This window comes from Alexandromys fortis, unplaced genomic scaffold, assembly GCF_014885135.2.
Source record: "Alexandromys fortis isolate MF-2015 unplaced genomic scaffold, M_Fortis_MF-2015_v1.1 scaffold_175, whole genome shotgun sequence".
In the NCBI taxonomy this organism is placed as follows: Eukaryota; Metazoa; Chordata; class Mammalia; order Rodentia; family Cricetidae; genus Alexandromys; species Alexandromys fortis.
In genome coordinates, this window is record NW_026068065.1 from 2932417 (window position 1) to 2948224 (window position 15808).

Here is a 15808-nt window from a genome sequence, read left to right on the forward strand (position 1 = left end):
GTGGGGCGCAGTGTGCTGTCTGTGGTTTGCAGCCCTGCCTCGGTTCCTGTTGAAGCTCCTGCAGTTTTAGCCTCCCTGCATCTCCTCTACCAGGGCAAATGTCGGCGTGGTAGGAAAGGATCAAGTGGTAGGTTCAGATCAGTATAAACATGGTTTCTACCTCCTAGCCCATACACAGGTCTCAGGAATCCCGCCATGTGCAAGAGCTGCATATGAGAACTGCTGCATGGCCATCACGGATCTACTAAGCTCAGGTGTAACAATGGACTCATCCCCCATCTTAAAGGAAGGCCATAACTTGTAACCGCCCAGCGGGTCAGTTAGTATAGGGTTGTAACCCGCCTGGCAGGTCAGTTATTCCAGGGTCCGGAAGAGGCGCTATCTGAAAAGACATGGGCAAGAGAGAGGAACAAGGCCAAGCAAGACCTGTTGTCAAGCCTCTGTTTATTAGCTTAATGGCAGCAGCTTATATAGCCCTTGGATGAGGAATTTGGCTTGGGATGGGGCCAGGGGGCAGGGGCATGGGCAATGGTCATGATTTGGTCACGAGTCATCGTAGGTCAGGAGTCCTCGGTCAGGAGGTCACGAGTCAACACACCTAGTTCTCTATGCAAGCAGAATCGTTCCTTTTGTGATTCCAACCACAAACAGTTCTCTAGATAGTTGGAATGTGGGGCGGGTTCCACTAACAGATAGCTCTCAAGATAGTTGGGTGTGGGGTGAGCTCTGCCAACAAACAGTTCTCAATACAGTTGGGGTGTGGGGCTCTCTGCAAACATCCCCAGGACAATGGTCCCTGCAATACTTTTAGGGGGAAATGGAGGACAATGGTCCCTGCAATACTTTTTGGGGGAAATGGCTCCTGACAATGACTGGACACGCTATCCTTTGGGTGCTCACAGTGGTCACGTGCTATAGCTGTGTGTTACCTGTTGTTCTCCAAGACAATGGAGCACCTGGGAACTGACCAACTCACATTATCCCCAAACCCAGAGCCCACTCAGATGCCCATCAATAAGTTCACTGAGGACCAGACTGGCAGTGATGACTCTGGACTCTGGGACCAGCAGGGGAGGTGAATCATCCCCCTCTCTTTAAACTAACTTCTTTAGAAAGATACTAACTCTTTCCTCTTTTGAAAGACCTACCAAGGAGATATGTACCTTCCTTCTACCCCAGAATACCTCCACCAAGGAGTATGGGAGTATAGACCAGATTACCAGGAACTCACTCTGTAGACCAGGCTGGCCTCGAACTCAGAGAGATCTGCCTGCCTCTGCCTCCCGAGTGCTAGGATTAAAGGCCTGCGCCACCATCACCCAGCTTACCTTGTATTCTTGAGAAAGATATTTATGTAAACAACAAATTTGCTTTAGTTATCTGATGTGGAAAATTCTTCTGTATATGTGTTGTTTTTATTGGTTAATGAATAAAGCTGCATTTGGCCAATGGCTTAACAGAGTAGAGCCAGGTGGGAAATCCCAGAGATGTAAAGAGAGAGTAGGCAGAGTCAGGGAGAAGCCATGCAGCCTCTGCCAGAGACAGACATGCCGGAAACTTGCCAGTAAGCCACAGCCATGTGGTGATACACAGATTAATAAAAATGGGTTAATTTAAGATATAAGAGCTAGCTAGAAATACGCTGAAGCTATTGGCCAAGTAGTATTGCAATTAATCAGATTTCTGTGTGGTTATTTCTGGAGTCTGGGCGGCCAGAAAATGAACGAGCAACCTCCAACCATAGTTATCCCATCAAAAGCCTCAGCCAGTACAAAACTTTACTTCAGCTGGGTTTGGTCATTGAGACAATCTGAATTGTGTAGATAATGCTAATATTTTAGTTATTATTTTGAGATAGGGTTCTCACTGTGTAACCCAGGCTGTCCTCAAATTCAGAATCCTACCTCAGCCTCCCAGAGTGCCAGGATCATAGGTACTTGTCACATGCCCATCTAAGAACTTGATGTATTTTAAATTTTTTTATTTGTATTTGATAATGTTTCAGTTCAAATACAGAACATGTTAATACACATTTATTTGTTTGTAATTTAGTTATTTATTTTGCTCTGTAGTTAACTGTAATTGTCTACTTTCAGACAGATTAGCTGTAGAAGTGTGGTTTTGTGAGAGACATGGATAACAAATTTGTTATGTTTTATTCTGCCTCAATAAAGCCCAATGCCTCGGAAAAATAACGTGAGACGAGATACCACATGTTGGCAAGTCACATGTGATTTTAAAAATACTTTATGAATCTCTCTTCCCTGATTATGGAGTCATCTTTAATTCAATTCAATAAAACATTTAATTTTGTCTCTATCTTCAGAGAAATTCACAGGTCAGGTTGTTCACAGAAAATATTTAGTAAATGGAAGTATATGACCTTTCTAATCATCTCTTCAGGTCAGACTGTTAAAAAAAAAAACATTCATCTTCTCCCACAGGAAATCTTGAGGGATAGAATTAACTCAAATGTCTATAAATTTTCTGAGAGTTTTCCACAGTTAAAAAAAATTACAATAGTCTAATCAAGAAGCTCAAATTGTTGCTTATATTGAAGACAGTTTTTTCATGGTAGGCTTTAGATGCTAGGTTTTTTTTTTTTTTAAATCACCTAATTGGAGTTGACAGCCATGGTAATAGTTCAGAGCCAGTTGTGAGTAGAAACACCCGGTGTCCACTCTTATGTTGGACCTAATGTTCACTTAAGGTTACCATTATAGTCCTAGCTGCACGGTGACCTTGACTCCACTTGTTCCCTGGCCTGTGAGAGCTCTCCCTCTCACAGGGGCCATGAGTCTCCTGGTGTCAGTGTCACATAGCGCCAGTCACTGGCGTCGGGATGGACAAATTGATTAAGGGACGGGACTAAGAGAAACTTCATTCAAGTTCCTGTTCCAGCACCCTGGGAACAAGACATTCTCAGCAATATATAAACCCTTTGCCTCATTTTCAAGTTCTGTTAAATGGCTTGAGATAATACACTTTTCGAATAGTATTGACTGCATTTGTATCATTTTGAAGATTAGATGAGTTATTCCATGGAAAACAAAGGTTCAGGAGAATGCCTGGTCCATAGCACACACTTTGATACGCTGACATTATCACTATGAAGCTAAAAGCTGTGTGAGATCCCAGCCGGGGATACTTCGCTGTAAGTCTGGGAAATCTACAAAACTCAGCCTCTGCCCCTGAACTCCTGTCTCTCTAGCCTGGTGTAAACCACAAGAAGGAACTTATTGGGAAATTGAGGGAGCAGAAGACAGCTGCCAGTCTCAAAAAAGGTTCTGAATGCCCAGAGAGGAGGGGTCTTGACTGGAACCCATGCCCTGGGGTGTCAGTAAACTGATGATTGACAATGCCTTTGCGCATCACTGTTTCCCACACATCTGGGACAGATGTCTGGAGAAAGGAGGGCCGGCAGTCGTTATTTTGTTCCCTTTGGAGACTGGAATACTGGGTAAGAGAAGGGCACAGCGCTGCTAAGGCGAAGTTTGGACATGTTTCTGGGCTGAGGAAAGCAGCCTTTAGTAGAGGGCATGTGCTGACAGAGGGAGGTGGTCGTGTGGAAGCATGAAGAATTCTTATTCACCGTAATTCCAAGTGGCAAATTCTCACGTGAAAACTCAATGCAGAAGCCTTCTGTGGTGGGACAGCCTGGTGCTGGGGATATGAGGTGTGGCTGATGGGCTTGGTCGGGAAGATGATAAAAAGAGCTATGTAGTAGAGGAATACCCCCCCGGCCGGGGGTGGGGGTAGTAACGAAAGAAAGGATGTGTGAGAGGGTAGCTAACCACCCCTGAGTCTGAACTGGGATGTCACTGGCTCTGAAGTGTATGTCCATGTTTGGAGAGAGTTGTATAGTAGTGAGTCTGGTCCTAGAATGGCACAGTTGTGTGTGGGTTGCATGCCTGCGTCCCTAGAGGCTGGCACACAAGGGCTGATTGTGCCATAACCAAATAGCAAGGCATTTATCTGGAGCCAAAGTGACCTAGAATTTGCCACCACCAGTCCTGAGATTGGAAGCCTGAAGGACAGACAGACACAATGACAGACTGTTCTGTTTTCACAGTAATGCCCTCCTCTAGCCAGACTGTAGAACTGGCACCATCCATACTGTCCATGGTTCTGGGCTCTGTGAAGACTGCTCTCTCTGAATGGAGACCCTGGGATCCTGGGACCCTGGGATGCTAAGATCCTGAGGCAGCAGCTTCAAGAGATGTAGGAAATGGACTGCGTGATGGCGGCACTTGTTCACAGCTACAAGCATATAGATGTACCGGGAAGGATGTGTCAGCTACAAGCATACAGGTGTGCCGGGAAGGGTGTGTCAGCTACAAGCATACAGATGTGCCGGGAAGGATGCGTCAGCTACAAGCATACAGGTGTGCCGGGAAGGGTGTGTCAGCTACAAGCATACAGATGTTCCGGGAAGGATGTGTCAGCTACAAGCATACAGATGTTCCGGGAAGGATGTGTCAACTACAAGCATACAGATGTTCCGGGAAGGGTGTGTCAGCTACAAGCATACAGATGTGCCGGGAAGAGTGTGCTGTAGGCCTGAAGGTGCGCTGCCTCTTCCGCCGGAAGTTAGAAATACATGAGTGAACAGATTGACCTTGGCAAACATACAGGATTCTCACTCCTGAGAATGCTGTGTGCACATAGACAGAAAGAACCTCTCCCTATTGAGGGATAATGTATAGTTGGATGAGCCAATGGGACCAATGGTGTTCCTTGGGAGGATCAAGCTAAGCTTAGAGCTGGACCCAGCAGAAATGACACACGAGGATGTGCTTTGCTTAACACTGAAGAAAAGATGCATTTTAAGTTCAAAAAAGTCCTTTTGGTGAGCTTTTCAGTGAGCTGCTTCAGTGCCCAGAAAAGGAAACTCAGGTGTGGCAGTCTGACAAAAATGGTAGGTATATCTGAAGCTCCCTCTCCTTTACAGCTGGATTCTGAACTGGAAGTCTTCCTGCAGTTCCACCACCATTTGTTGAATACTTACTGGGTCCCAGGCAGGATGAGCTGCAAATCTTGTTTCTATTATTTAACTCCACAGTCTGTACTGGGAAGAGCAACAGAAGTGGTGGTTAACGTAGCCTGTTCACTACTAGAGGACTTGAAGCAACCCCGTTGTTGCCTCTATCTCCAGGCTTCTAAAGAGAGTGGAATTAGGACTTTTGATTGCTCCAGGTTTGTGAGTATCCCTTAGAATTCATGACAATGCATGTGTTTTTCAAAATAAAAAATGCCTACATGAAGGAGAGAATAGAATGTGCATCCCCAAACATATAAAAGATTTCTGTTTGGAACTACTTGGGCCAACACCACCCAGTGTCTCTTTTCTTTCTTTCTTTCTTTCTTTCTTTCTTTCTTTCTTTCTTTCTTTCTTTCTTTCTTTCTTTCTGTTTTCTTCCCTTTCTTATTGATTTTTATTGAGCTCTACATTTTTCTCTGCTCCCCTCCCTGCCTCTCCTCTCCCCCCTTTAACTCTCCCCCAAGGTCCCCAAGCTTGCTGACTGGGTCTGCATTGGTTTTGTCTTTGGACATTGTCTTTGTCACTTGTCTTGTGGCTATAGCCAAATATCCAATAGGAGCAATTTTAGGAAGGATTTATTCTGGTTGGAGCTTTGAACTTCAGTACCTCATTATGGGGAAGGCTTGGTGGTGGAAGGAGGTTACAGGCTATGGTGGCAGGTTAGGCTGTGGTGAAAGGGTTTTAGGCTGCGGTGGGAGGAGTTCTAGGCTTCAGCGGGAGGTGTTTTAGGCTGCGGTGGGAGTGGTTTTAGGCTGTGGTGGGAGGAGTTTTAGGCTACAGTGGGAAGTTTTAGGCTGCGGTGGGAGTGGTTTTAGGCTGTGGTGGGAGGAGTTTGGGGCTGCAGTGGGAGAGATTTTAGGCTATAGTAGGTGGGGTTTTAGGCTGTGGTAGGAATTTTGGATAAGAAAGTAAAGAAAGGACAATGCCAGCGCACAGCTGGTTTCCTTGTTTTTTTTTCTTCTTCATTCTGTCTAGTACTCTAGCCTGCGGGAGAGTGCTTCACACATTCAGAGTCTGCCTATCCATTACTTCTCTCTAGGAAAACACTCATTACAATTGCCCTAAGTGTTGTTTCTTAATCCAATCAAATTGACAGTTAACCACCACAAAAACAAAATGCACACGCGGGCATGTGTGTGTGTGTGTGTGTGTATGTGTGTGTGTGTAAAACATGTCATCTTTTGTTTCTAGCATCACTGATGAGTGATCTGACCTTTTCCATGCATCTTCTATGCTCTAAGTAAGTCAAAGCATCCTTGGTGAGGACTTGGACAGCCTTTTTCCATAAAATAAAAACGATTTCTCTACTTTTTAAAAATTTGTTTTCATTCTGAAAGCTTGACTTTACAATGACTTCTTGAAGGAAGGGCACAGGAGGTATTACCAAAGAAAGTCATTGGCACCGTGGACTGATGGAAGAAGGTTATTGGTTAATTAATAAAGAAACTGCTTGGCCTCATAGGTTAAAACATAGGTGAGTGGAGTAAACAGAACAGAATGCTGGGAGGAAGAGGAAGTGAGCTCAGACTTGATAGCTCTCCTCTCTGGGGCAGACAAGAGGAAGCTCCGACCCAGGATGGACATAGGCTAGAATCTTCCTGGTAAGCTACACACATTAATAGAAATGGGAAATCAAGATGTAAGAATTAGCCAGTAAGAAGCTAGAGCTAATGGGCCAGGCAGTGTTTAAATGAATACAGTTTGTGTGTTGTTATTTCGGAGCATAAGCTAGCCAGTGGCCAGGAGCCAGGCTGTGGGAAGAGGCCCACAGCTCCCTACTACAGTGGACAACAACTTAATTGCACATACTTTAAAGACGGGAGCCCTGTGCAGACTTAGCTGACTGCAGGTTGGTTTCCTTGGGGAAAAGAGAGATGGTTCTTGCCAGCTACAGTTGCTTATCTTCCTGCATCTGTTGCCCTCAGGTGCATTCAGCAATGGTCTCATAAGACACAGTGTTGGGAGGACCCCACCTATGGGGCCCATGGCCACTCGACACTGACCTTGGCCAATGGCACCCCTCTCCCATAGCAGGCGTCCACACCAGCTCACACAACACATCTGTTCTGCCATGAGGAGCTGCCAGGAACACTCAGAGAACCAGAGTCTGTTTAGAGTCCGTCATAAAGTGCTGGGAGGAACAGCATTTCCTTCTCCAAACACTCTTAGAGGAGTTAAGAGGTTCCAACCTCCAGTCCAACTTCACAGCGATTCATTCTTCTCAAGCGCCCTTGACTAGCACAGCCTTTGCCTGATGAGTCCCACTCTGCATCTGCTCTCTGCAGACAAAGGCCAGACAAGGCCTCACTGGACTCCCAGGCTTGCATATGTTCTCATTTCATCCTCATCATAAGTCCATGATAGACATGCAATTTTCCTAGTGATAAGACACACACACACACACACACACACACACACACACACACCACTGAGAGATCCCCCTTTTAGTCCTGTACAGGCCTTTAAGGCACCATGCAAAGGAAGTGAGAGAAGTGTTTCTATGCTCTTCCAGTAGCTTGGGAGAAAAGAGTAAATTATTGGTATTTCCAAAATGTTTGAAGATTCAGGTTTTAACATGTTCTTTTTGTATGCGCACCCCCACTAGGGTAAGGATGGGATAGTCTCTGGAAGGTCTTAGAGGCAGGGGTAGCAAGGTATATTTTCTATAGATGGTTACCTCAATATGTCGCAGCTCACAAGCCCTGTCAATGCATGAATCTTTATTCTAAAAGAGAGGTGGGGTCTATGTCCCCTCCCCCTGGGTCTGGGCAGGTCCTGTGGTGTCAATAGCTGTATGGTGTTTGTCTGTTTGCAGTGCTGGAGATTGAACTCGGGACCTTAAGCATACTAGACAAAACACTGAACAATTGAACTATAGCCGCAGCCATTGACAGTAGCTCTCCAAAGGCTCTGAAGGAGCTCTGCTTTTAGAACTGAGACACTTTCCAGAGCCTCTGTGTTGTGTGCTCTAGACAAGAGTATAGCTGAGGTCCCCACTCTTGGCTGCCATCATTAGTCATGAGTGTTATGGTCTGAATCTGAAACTTCTCCCATAGGCTTCTGCTTTTGAACACCTGGTACCCAGCTTCTGATGCTCCTTTAGAGGCCTATGTGGCATGGTTGGCAGAGAGATCACTGAGGGCAAGACTCTGAAGGTTGAAGCATGGCCTGTTTCTTTGCTTCTAGCTGGCAGACAATGAACAAGCCTCTCCCACATGCTCCCCTTGCTGTCATAGCCACATGACTGTCTGTCTTGCCTCTGAAAGTGTGAGCCAAAATGAACTTACTCCTTTTGTAAGATTGTGGGACTTTTTAAGTTTACAAAATGTTTTATATTGTGATGTCAATATTTATGTGTGATCTGCAGGATAAACAAGAAAGGAAAGGTTTTAGCTTAACAGTGATGTGTTTGTGTGTAAAGTTGAAATGGAGTCAATTGTGCTTACTAGTTTTTTGGGGGGGGTTTCTTGAGATGGAGTTTCTCTGTGTGGCTTTGGAGTCCGTTCCAGAACTCACTCTGTAGACCAGGCTGGCCTTGAACTCACAGAGACCAGCCTGCCTCTGCCTCCTGAATGCTGGGATCAAGGGAGTGCTCCACCACCACCCAAATTGTACTGATTAGTTTTATGCTAACTTGACACAAGCTGAAGTCATCTGAGAGAAGGGAACCTCAATTAGGAAAATGTCTCTAGGATCAGGCTGTATGCAAGCCTGGGGGGCATTTTATTAATTAGTGATTGACGTGGGAGGTCTAGCCCATCATGGGTGGTGCCATCCTTCGGCTGATGGTCTTAGGTTCTTTAAGAAATCAATCCAGCCACACTGAACCTCATTGAAGAGAAAATGGGAATTAACCTTGAATGAATGGATACAGGAGACCACTTCCTAAATATAACCTTAGTAGCACAGACACTGAGAGCAACAATTAATAAATGGGACCTCCTGAAACTGAGAAGCAAAGGACATGGTCAACAAGACAAAACAGCAGTCTACAGAATGGGAAAAGATCTTCACTAGCCCCACATGAACAGAGGACTGATCTCCAGAATATATAAAGAACTCAAGAAACTAGACATCAAATTACCAAACAATTCAATAAAAAATGGGGTACAGATCTAAACAGAGAGTTTAGCAAAGAGAAGAATAGCAAATGTCCAAAAGACACTTTAAACATTGCTCAACATCCTTAACTATCAGGGAAATGCAAATCGAAACAACTCTGAGATACCATCTTACACCAGTGAGAATGGTTATGGTAAAAAACACCAATGATAGCTTATGCTGGGAAGGATGTGTAGTCAGGGGAACAAGCCTCCATTACTGGTGGGAGTGAAGCTTGTACAACCACTTTGGATAACAGTATGGTTATTTCTCAGAAAATTGAGAATCAATCTACCTCAAGACCCAACAATACCAGTCTTGGGCATATACCCAAAGGATGCACACTCATAACATAAGGGCATTTGCTCACCTGTGTCCATAGCAACATTATTCATAATAGCTAGAACCTAGAAACAACCTAGGTGCCCCTAAATGGAAGAATGGATAAAGAAAATGTGGTACCTCTACACAATGGAGTACTACTCAGCAGTAAAAAGCAATGACATCTTGAAATTTGCATGCAAATGGATGGAACTAGGAAAAATCATCCTGAGGTGATAACCCAAACCCAGAAAGACAAACATGGTATTAGACATAAAGCAAAGGATAACCAGCCTATATTTCATGATCCCAGAGAAGCTTAGGGAACAAGAAGAACCCTAAGGGAGACATACATGGATCTCCCTGGGAAGGGGAAACAGACAAGATCTTCTGAGAAAATTGAGAGTGGGGGGAGAGAGAAGAGAGGGTGGAAAAGGAGGGGGAGGGGAGAAGGGGAGGAAGGAGTAGAACATGAGGGAACAGGATGACCAAGAAAGGGGAAGAACAGAGAGGAAGAGAAAGGAAAGACATATCCTGATTAAGTGAGCCATTGAGGACTAGCAAGAAACATGGCACTAGGGAAATTCACAGAAATCCACAAGGATGGCCCCAGCTAAGGCCCTAAGCAATAGTGGAGTGAATACCTAAACTGGCCTTCCCCTGTAATCAGATTGATGACTACCTTAATTGTCATCATAGAACCTTTGTCCAACAACTAATGGAAGCAGCTACAGAGATCCACAGCACTTTTTCTGGAGACCAGTCCAAGAAAGGAGGAATGATAATATGAGCAAAGGGGTCAAGACCATGATGGTGATACCAACAGAAACAAGTGACCTGAGCTAGTGGGAGCTCACTGACGCTGGACTGACAGTGGGAGAACCTGCACACTGAATGTGGGGGACAGTGGTGCAGCTTTCATAGTCTGTGGGGCCACTGACAGTGGGGCCGGGATTTATCCCAAGTGTTTGAACTGGCATCTTGGAGCACATTCTCTTTGGAGCGATAGATACCTTGCTTGCTCAGTCTAGATATAGGGGGGAGGGTCTTGGTCTTGCCTCAAAGTGAAGTGTCAGACTTTGTTGACTCCTGGTATGAAGTCTTAACCTTTCTAAGGAGTGGATAGGGGGTAAGGTAGGGGGAAAGGTGGGGCGGGAGGAGGGGAGGGAGTGGGAACAGGAATAGCTATGTAAAATGAGAAAAGATTGTATTTGAAAAAACATAAAGTGATCTTGAGACAATAAAAAAAATCAGGCTGAGTAAACAATAAAAAGCCAGCCAGTGAGCCACACCCCTTCTTGGCCTCTGCACTGGCTCCTACCTCCAGGTCCCTGCTCTGTTTGAGTTCCTGTCCTGACTTCCTTCAGTGATGGGGTATCACGTAAAAATGTAAGCCAAAATGCTGTGGGATCCCCTCTGTATAAACCCTTTCTGCCCCGACTCCTTTAGTCGTGGTGTCTCTTCACAGCAGCAGGGGCCCTCACTCAGACACCTTCTTAAGTTGTTTTTGTAAGGCATCGTGTCACACCAGCAAGAAAATTTTGAATGAAAGGACCTCCAGACGATTCCGGCTCTGAGCTATCAATATGAGGTCCTTTGAGGTTCCAGACATCACCAGAACAGAGGAAAGCAAATTTATGTGGTCTCTGTTGATATTTTTTGCTACTATAATGAAATTCCAGAAGCTGAATAACTTGAAAGAAAAACCTTTTTCGTTCACAGTTTTGGAGACTAAAACGTTTCCGACTAGATGACCACTGAAGCTCAGCTTCTCCTGAGGGCCTCATGGTTGCTGGTGTCACGGGATAGGAAATGACCACATGACCAGGCAAGAAAGCACAGGTGATTGGATTAGTTACTTTTCAGTTGCAGGGAATAAACGCCAGGCCAAGGCAACTGGTAAAAGGAACTGTTTATTTGGGCTGATGTTTCCAGGGGGACAAGAGTCCATTTTGTCAGGAAAGCATGGCAGCAAGCAGCAGAGATGAAGGACAGAGTAAGAAACTGAGAGCTCCTGTCCACCACCAGAAGCAGCAAGGTGAGAGAAAACTGAAGCCTGGTGAAGCTGTGTACTCTCAAAGCCTGCCCCAGAGGAAGGCCACACCTCCTAAACCTCCCCAAACAGCACCACTCACCGTGAATGCAGTATTCAAATGCCTGTGCTTCTGGGGGACATTTTTCTTATCCAAGCCACAGTGACTTAAGTATTAACTCACTCTTGTCATACTTCACTTTTATGAGGGTCACAGAGTTGCTTTAATCCTTTCTGAGGGCCTATCTCAATGACCTGGGGTCCTCCCATGAGGCCCCACATCTTACTACCACACATTGGGTATCAAGCTTCCAACATATAAACCTCTGGCTGACAAATCCCACCTAACCATAGTATGAACACACAGCATATTAAAAGTGTTGTTTTTTTAAAAAATATTTTTATTGAAAATAATTTTTCCATACAATATGTTCTAACCATGGTTTCTTCTCCCCAATTCCTTTTCCAGCTCCCCACCCAGCCAACTCCATGCCTTTTCTTTCTCTCTCTATTTAGAAAAATAAAAGGCAAAACAAACAAACAAACAAACCAGAATAAAATAAGAAAGTAAAAGGATTGTTTAGAGGTATGTCATGATGTGAACATTACACTTCCTCCAGTTCATAGGTCACTGTGAGAGTATTAGGAGAGTATTAGGGCTTTAGGAACTGGCTTAGGCTTCAGGGTGGAACCCTCATGAATGTAATTTTTCAGCCACAAATAAGGCTGCACTTGCCAGTTCTAGAGCCACGTAAGTGCAGACAAGCACTCAGGCAGACTTGCCTGAATGTTAAAGGGCCCTGTGTGACCCACATGTGCACATGCGTGGTTACATCCATGTATGACTCAGCTAAGCCCTTGCGCACATGCATGAGTCCCGTCATCTGTGTCATCTGCATATCACTTAGTCACATCAAGCCCCTGTGCACATGCGCTAGGCATGTTTTAAAAGCTGGACATGCCATCTTCCTCTCTCTCTCTGCACACCAGTTCTCCAGGCCTGTACATGCCACTGCTAATAAACTCCTAAGCGGGTTTGTTGCGTGTTTTGTGGTTCCTTCTCACTCGCGCCAGGTAATTTTAATGAAGGGTACTTGTTACCTTACAAAAGGGCTGGAGGAAGCTTGCTAGGCCCTGTAGTCCTTGTCCCTTCTGTCACATATTGGAGGCAGAGAACAACACTCATCAACCCCTAGATCTCCTGGTGCCTTGACCTCTGCCGGGTTCTCCAACAGATAGGGCTGAGGCAGAGCCAGTCTCATCAATCTCTCCCTGGGGCTGAGCAGGCTGGTGAGTGTCAATGACCCAGACCTCTCCCCTGGCCACCAGGAAGAAACACACACTGAGTCGGGAGTCTGTCGAAGCAGGGTCTCACTTTATTGCATCAGGGCAGGGAGTTATATAAGACTGAGGTAGGGGGCAGGAGTCTTGGGATGGGGTGAGGTGGAGTAAGGAATAAGGGCCAATACTATCCAGGCACGTCAGTGGTGACTAGGCAGAGGTGGGCCTAGGTCAGGCTGTGTTGAGTCATTTCTCTCCAAACTCAAGTTAGGCTCAGGAAGTTACATTGGGCCTCACCAAACTCAACTTAGGCCCAGGAAGTTACACTGGGTCTCATCAAACTCAAGTTAGGCTCAGGAAGTTACACTGGGCCTCATGCCCAGGCCTCATGAGGCCTAACAGACCTCGGACAACAGACCTCAGACAGCCCTACCACCAGAACCATGAGAAATACATTTCTATAATTTATAAGTTGGGCTGGCAAGATGGCTCAGTATGTAAGGGCACTTGCCACCAAGTTGATAAAAATGGAAGAGAGAACCAACTCCCAGAAACTGTCCTCTGACATCCATGCAGGTGTTTTGCATGCACACACTAAATAAATGTTAAAACTTTGAAAACAAATCAATTACTCTAAGGTAGTTTGTTATGGAAGCACAAAAGCAGGAGGAAGGACTGCCTAAGCTACAGGGTGAGTGCAAGTCTAGCCTGAGCAACACTGAGGCCCTGACTCAAAGTGAAAAGTAGAAAGAGAGCTGGGGCTGGAGTTGAGAATGGAGAGAACTTGCCAGGCATGAAGATACATTGAATTCAGTCTTCAGAACTACAATAAACTAACCAATAAACCACCCAACTAACCAGCCAGCCAGCCAGCAAACTAACCAACAAATCAACCAACCAGCTAACCAACCAATCAGCCAACCAAACAACCAATGAACCAGCCAGGCAACCAACCAGCTAGCCAACAACCAATCGGCTAGCCAGCCAGTCAGCCAGCCAACCAACCAACCAACCAATCAACCAATGAATGAATCAACCAGCCTACCAACCAACTAACCAACAAACCAATCAGCAAACCAGCTAACCAGCTAGCCAACCAGTCATTCAACCAACAAACTAATGAACCAACCAGCCAGCCAGCCAAACAGCCAGACAACCAACCAGCCAGCTAACCAACCAGCCAACCAACCAACGAACCAACCAACCTACCAACCAACTAACCAACCAACCAATCAGCCAGCCAGCCAATCAATCAACCAACCAACTAGACAACTAATCAACCAACCAGCCAGCCAGCCTACCAAATAACCAAGAGACAGCATGGCTAACAACAGACGGTTCCAGATCACTTTCTTTGGGAAAATCAAAGGGGATCTTGCATATCCGTTGATCTTTGCTAGAATTAGAATTAAACTGACCTCTTCCTCTGCCATCCATAAGACAGCCAACAAACACAGCCCCTGACACAGTCTGCCTTCCCACCTTCAGTGAGTATCAAGAATATGTTTTCCTTCAACAAACCAAATGAAGTTAATGCTCTTTTGGGGTATTACAGCTAAATGTCACTGCTTTTCCTGGGTCTTGTAATTAAAGTCTGTAGCCCCATCCCGGATGACGAGTTTTAATCTTCCTCATGAATGATGCATCTTGTGAATCAGGAAGTATGGAGGGTGATGATGTCAGTACTCAGGATCAGGGCTGCCTGCATTTTTTTTTTTTGAGGGTCTGGCCACCAGCCACCAGCCTTAACAGAACACAGACGTGGGTCAGCATTTTCAGGTTGGTAATCCAGTCCTAGGCATCTATGCAGGGGTCATGGGGAGCAATAATATCAACCTCTTAGGTACCCTGGGAAAGGCAGAGAGGGTGAGACAAATGCTGGGGTCTTGGTGCCACTCAGATCATGGTACTCTACTTTGGCCACACTTATGAGGACATGATGTTTTTAGTATGACTAAAGTGTTCAAGCTGAGGTCCCCCACCCCCAAGTTTCAAGAACAGAGGAACTTAAACCAGGTGAGATGTTTATAGGTGGGTGGCTTGGGGAAAATTATTAGAACTGGATAAAGTTATTGGGGGTGGGGTCCCCATGTCTGAGCACAATGGCTTTACAACATGCATGCCCCCCATCTCTTGTCCTGGGGTGTCCTGTATCACCTTGGGACTCTACCAGCAAGAAGCCTATCACTAGCCCTGGCCCTTCAACGTTGCTTTCAGAACCACATGCCCAAATAAATGTCTTCATGTTTTGGCAACAGAAAACCAATTGCTAGAAGGTAGGAATGGGAAACAGGGACGATCAAACTGCCATGCATGTGAGCGGGGCTGGGAATTCAATCGACCCACTTCTGGGTCAATGAAATTCTGATTCGGGGCGAGGATTGTCACAGAAATAAGAAATAAGACAATTGACTGGACAGGGAGTTTAAAATCCCGTACAATGGAGGCCGCCTCTTCCTAAGGTCTGTTTGACTGCCCTAGACCCTTTATCACCTAGCCTTAGACCCTCCTGTTCCCCTCCACCCCTTTTGCACAGAGATGTTTATGAACACGAGCCATTCCCGGTGCAGAGGTGGGCGTCTTATCTCCATGGGTCTGTGCTGGAACGGCTGAGGGAAGCACCTACCTGTGGAAGGTGGGCTCAATGCGGTTTTGGTCTCCCTGCCATGGGCTCTCTCATGGGGCAGCGGAGGCCCTGGAGCCTCTGGCATGTGTCTGTTTTCCCAGCCAGCGGCTTTCCTTCACTCAGCCTTCTGGCCTCTTGTTTGTTTTATTCGCTCATTCATTAATTTATTCATTTATCGAAGGAGTAGCTACTGCACGCCAGGCAGGTGCTAGGAGCTGGGATGCAAACACAAATAAACACTGCCTCCGCAGAGCTCTTTGGCTATTGGCCATCTTGAAATGTGCAAATACACATATGTATTCAGCCTTTACACACGCTGTTCCAAACAGTCCGTGTGTGGCAACTCTGATAACTCAATGAATAGTCACGGCAACCCTTTCGACAAATGATGTTATCATCTTTATTT